The sequence below is a fragment of the Mus caroli genome, unplaced genomic scaffold (assembly GCF_978045245.1).
Source record: "Mus caroli unplaced genomic scaffold, Mus_caroli_1 scaffold_16, whole genome shotgun sequence".
Lineage (NCBI taxonomy): Eukaryota > Metazoa > Chordata > Mammalia > Rodentia > Muridae > Mus > Mus caroli.
Window position 1 is genome coordinate 30475855 of NW_028227271.1, and position 5544 is coordinate 30481398.

The 5544-nt window shown below is 47.8% G+C and overlaps 1 pseudogene; it reads left to right on the plus strand.

Moving 5' to 3' along the window:
• Window positions 1-2113: 2113 nt before the first annotated feature.
• Window positions 2114-2398, plus strand: LOC110311065 (cytochrome b-c1 complex subunit 6, mitochondrial pseudogene; annotated as a pseudogene).
• Window positions 2399-5544: the final 3146 nt, after the last annotated feature.

The following is a 5544-nucleotide window of genomic DNA, read 5'->3' on the forward strand; positions in this document are numbered from 1 at the left end:
CTCGAAGACCCTCTCCCACCGTGGCTCAGCATACCAAACTTAGTCCTGCCCCCTTCTTACAAGCATGCTCTCTTCCCAACACCCCCAGAAACAACAATTCAGTTACAATAATTCTCCACCCTCAACTGACCAAACAAGACAACTGGGTCAACCCAACCAAATTCAGCATCTCCCTTAGCCAGCGTGCCTCAGTTGTTCACGGGCCATCTATGTGGGTCTTTCTGTCCCCAGTCCAATTCTAAGCCTGACTCTTTCAGGTCTGACAACTTCAGGTCTCTGTGTGTTAGCTGAACCGAAGGGGAATAATCACTAAGACAAGACTGAGCAGGTAAGAGCTGAATGGAGAAGGAGTATTTACGCGATGGCTCGGAGACAGCTGAAGTGCTGGGAGCCTCCCCCAGAGCCTGAGGGGTATGAATAGTACTCACAGAACAGCGGTGCTCAGCCTTCCTAATGCTGCAACTCTTTAATACAGTTCCTCACGTTGTGCTGATGGAAAATTATTTTTTCTGCTACTTCATAACTGTAACTTTGCAATTGTTATGAGTTATAGTGTAAACATCTGATAGTCGACTCCTGTGCAAAGATCAGTCATTCAACCCAGAGAGAGGTCTCTACCCACAGGTTGAGAACCGCTGATGTGGTTGGCTGAGATGAGTCCACCCTGTATTGCAGGGGGCTGGGGGGCAGAGCAACTGACCCCAGAGACTCATAAAAGAATGAGACTTGTAAAGATACAGGGAGAGCGAGCCCAGTAAGGCAGAAGATAGGGCTGGGTTTACAGAGCGAGAGCTAAGCCACAAGCTGGACTGAGAGGACTAGACAGACCATTGACAGTGGCGTCCTTCACCAGAGCCACTAGGGGAGCTGGGCCCTGTGGATGCCCTGATTTGTAACTTTTCCCTGGGGGGTAGCTGCCCAGTGCTCTGCCCAGCACAGTTTGTCCTCAAAGGCATTGTTGAATGAATGAATGAATGAATGAATGAATGAACAAAAGTGTCATTGCCATATTTTTGTAGTGTGAGTTTCAGTGAGAGCAGTTTATTTATTCAGCAGCTGCCAGGACAGGCTCCACAAGGCAGATTGACAGGAGTTTGGAAAGGGAGCCAAAGGGCTGGGATTGGTCCAGGGTAAGGCCCAATCAAACCACCACTGGGTGCAGGTGAAGGAATGGATATATTGCTCAGGCACCCACAGTCCTATAGTGCTTCTGTCCCTACCCAACTTATAATCCTCAGCCTGTCTGTGAGCACTGGCTTCAGGATTGAACACACTTGTCGTAGGACGGGAAGGCTGGCTATCTTGGGACTCACTGTTCATCGATCACAAACTGATGTGATCTTCTACTTGGTGCTCTGAGGTAAAATAAAATGGATAATTAAGATTAATGCTAACTCATTTGATTCTGCTTGTTTTAATGGCTCCTAAACTCCTCCTTTCTTTTGGAAACTACTCCCTTTTCCATGAGTTTCATGGCATGAGCATCTTAGAGACAAATCCACCTATTCACACTTACCACACACACACACGTAATAATTAAAACTAAACTGAGCTAGGCGGTGGTGGTGCACACCTTTAATCCCAGCACTTGGGAGCCAGAGGCAGGCAGAATTCTGAGTTTGAGGCTAGCCTGGTCTACAGAGCAAGTTCCAGGACAGCCAGAGCTATACAGAGAAACCCTGTCTCGAGAAAACTACACACATGTCCGTTGAGCATCTACTGTTTATATAAGCTGTGGAGTCACACCAGACCTCTGTCTGGGCCACACTTCATGGACAAGGGGATGCAGAATCACACTCAGGTCTCAGGAGCTCCCCCATGCTTGCCTGGAGTGCGTCCATGGCTTCCTGAGATAGTTTTCCTTTCTTGAAGATATGTGGTCTGCAGTAACTGACAGGGAACCAGAACCTGGCTGGTAACCTACAAACACTACTGCGCTTCTCCAGGCCAAAAGTGTCCCCAAGCGCAGACACTGAGCCTCGTGAAAAGTTCCTACACAGTGCTGGATCCCAGGAGTGTCTCAAGTCATACCCCACCCCCACCCCCCATTTCAGTCTACCTCGTCAAATATCAATGGGGGTTGCTCTTGTTGAATCCCAAACCGGCTCCCAACATGGGCCTAGAGGACGAATGAAAGATGCTCACTGGATCCGGAGACCCCCCACACACACACAAAGAGAAAGAAGAGGGGGAAGAGTTAGTGGACCCCCTAACAAGAGTGAGAGAACACTGTGAGCAGCTGGAGAAGTGTGTAAAGTGTGTAAAACGACTAGAGTTGTGTGATAAGAGCGTGTCTTCCGGATCACAGACAGAAGAGGATTACACAGAGGAGCTCTTCGACTTCCTGCATGCACGGGACCACTGTGTGGCCCACAAGCTCTTTAAAAGCTTGAAGTAAATGTACAGATTCGTCTGTCTCGGCCTTGTCACTGGGAATCAGGAACAGTTCCTTGCTGTGGTTTTTGAACATTTGTTTCTAATGCAGTGAGTCCTTCAGACCCTCACTGATTTGGGCAGGTAGCTCCTCTTCTGTAATTAGCAGTGATTTCATCTTAATAACCATCGATGGGGAGGATTTACAGGGAAAGCCTGTGCACTCTTGTATTTACTATGGATTTTTTTTTTCTCCTTCCAATCATTTTTGAGCCTGTCACCATTAGGAGATTTGCTTTAATTTGTTTAAAAGATGTTTAACCTTTGGTACCTATGAGTGTTTTGCCGGAATGTATGTGTATGCGTACCACATGCGTGCCTGGTGCCACCAGAGGTCACAAGAGGGCATCAGATCTCTTGGAACTAGAGTTGCAACAGCTGGAAATGGCTTTCGTCTTCTGAGCCACAGATGATATTACCTGCTGGGTCATCTGGGCAGGCCCCAGCTTTGGTTCAGTTTAGTTTGTTTTATTTATTTATTTATTTATTTATTTATTTATTTATTTATTTATTTTGGTTTTCTCGAGACAGGGTTTCTCTGTATAGCTCTGGCTGTCCTAGAACTTGCTCTGTAGACCAGGCTGGCCTCAAACTCAGAATTCTGCCTGCCTCTGCCTCGCAAGTGCTGGGATTAAAGGTGTGCACTACCACTGCCCAGCTCAGTTTAGTTTTAATTATTACGTGTGTATGTGTAGTGTGCATGTATGTAGTGTGTGTAATGTGTGTGTAATGTGTGTGTAGTGTGTGTGTGGTGTGCATGTATATAGTGTGTGTAGTTTGTGTGTGGTGTGTGTGTATATGGTGTGTGTAGTTTGTGTGTGGTGTGTGATATATGTGTTGAGTGTGTAGTGTGCATGTATGTAGTGTGTGTAGTTTGTGTGTGATGTGTATATATGGTGTGTGTGTTGTGTGTTGTGTTGTGTTTTGTGTGTGTGTGGTGTGTGTGTGTATGGTGTGTGTGTATATGGTGTGTGTGAGGTATGTGTGTATATGGTGTATGTGATGTGTGTGTTGAGTGTGTGTAGTGTGCATGTATGTAGTGTGTGTAGTTTGTATGTGCTGTATGTGTCTGTGTATGTGTGAGGTGTGTGTTGTGTGGTATGTGTATGGTGGTGTGTGTGAGTGAGTGCCCGAGTTCATGCCAACACACGCCACACTGCACATGTCCAGGTCAGAGACACCCTGCAGGAACTGGTTCTCTCCTCCTACCACGTAGGTCCTGGGTGTCATGCTCAGGCTGTCCCAGGCAGGTGTCATGCTCAGGCTGTCCCCAGGCAATGAGCACCTTTACTGGCTGAGCTGCCACCAGGTCCTTCTTAAAGAAATGCGAATGGAGTGCTGAGTCAGCCTGTCATTCCATCGTCCCCACCCCCTCCACACACTTACTTACCATTAAATCTTTCTTCAAACTGCTTATGTAAAATAAGCTCCTGTATAGACCAAAAGCATCTTGGTCCTGATGCTTCCAAGAGACTTTTAGTCCCCAAACTCCTCCGAAAGTCGTTGTCACTCACCCACTTAAGGACAGATTCAGAACTCTCTGCTTGGTGTCCCTAGCGGCTTTCCCTAGTGGCACTTTCTGCTTCTTCTGATTTCTCACATCTAAACACCTGCTCTTCCTGCGTCAACATTCCGATGGAAACTTCCTGCCTGAACTGTACTTGAAAGAGTTGATTAAGGTCCTATCCGATGACTCTGAACAGGAAGAAAAAAATGCCTCACAGAGGAAGAGAAAGTGGCCACACAGGACCACTAGGTTCTTCAGTATTTCCAGAATATGGAGGTAGGCTTCTGCTCACATCAACTGTGAAGGGATGCTGGCGTGTTGGTGGCGTGTCGTTTGATGAGCTTAGAATCATTTGTGTACTTTCACCCTTGTTGGAGTTCATACATCCACACTACAGCATTTGGGCCTTCTTGGACCCCGAACCAAAGGACACCGAGAGAGGAACATTTGACGACCCCTCTCGCCCATCTTTCTCCTGCCTATGCCTCGCTGCTAAGCCCTATCATTTCCCATGAGGAATTCGAGTCCCTCATCCCAAAGTCACCCTGAAACCTAGAAACACTCCTTGCTCTTTCTACCTGAAGTGGAGGAGGAGGATGGGCAAGACTGGTGGGAGGAGCCAGCTATAAAGAATTCTCTGGCTTGTGCTATCTGAACGATGCTATTTCAGGAGTCCTGGTTCACACTCAGTAGATGTCACTACACAAAGAGGACAAGAAACATTAGAAGACTGCTGACTTTCCCAGGCAGTCCCACTGATTCCACTCCATAAAATGGGAAGTGATCTGCGTGGATCTCAAGCCCCTGTGTTTGCTCTCTCCAGAGGCTCAGTGACTTCCCGATCGGCATGGTTTTGTGTTAACCTGTCACAAGTTAATGTCCCCTGAGAGAAGGGAGCCTCAGCCGAGAAAATGCCTCCATAGGACTGGTGTGCAGGCAGGCCTGGACGGCATTTTCTTAGTGATGGATGGCAGAGGGCCCACCCCATTGTGGGTGGTACCATCCCTGGGCTGGCGGCCCTGAGTTCAATAAGAAAGAAGGCTGAGGAAGCCATGGGGAACAGCAAGACAGTCAACAGCACATTCCCGCCATGGCCTCTGGGTCAGCTTTGGCCTCCAGGTTTCTGTCCTGTTTGAGTTCCTGCTCTGACTTCCTTCACTGATGAACAGTGTGATATGGAAGTGTAAGCCAAATAAACCCTTTCCTCCCAAACTTGCTTTTTGGTCATAGCGTCTCATCCAAGCGATTGAAACCATAACTAAGACACTCACCCCCACCCCAGCTTGACACTGAGACACAGTGAAGTGTCTATGCTCTGCCACTGAAGTTCTCCCCCTACTGCCTGTCCCTACATGATTTTGTCATAAGACCTTTTAGCAACTTGCTCCATGTGTGTCTTGTCCATGACCCTGGGTGACCCTCTTCCCAAGATGCACCACCCCAGGATATCGAAGAAGGGCTGAAGGCTGAGCTGATCAATTGCCAATAGTGTGATAGGTCATATCCATGTAATGAATTTATCATAAACCCCAAAAGGACAAGGTTGGGAATCCCCACTCCCCACCCCATCCCCCCCATGATGGCTGCCTTGCAAGGGAGCTTCT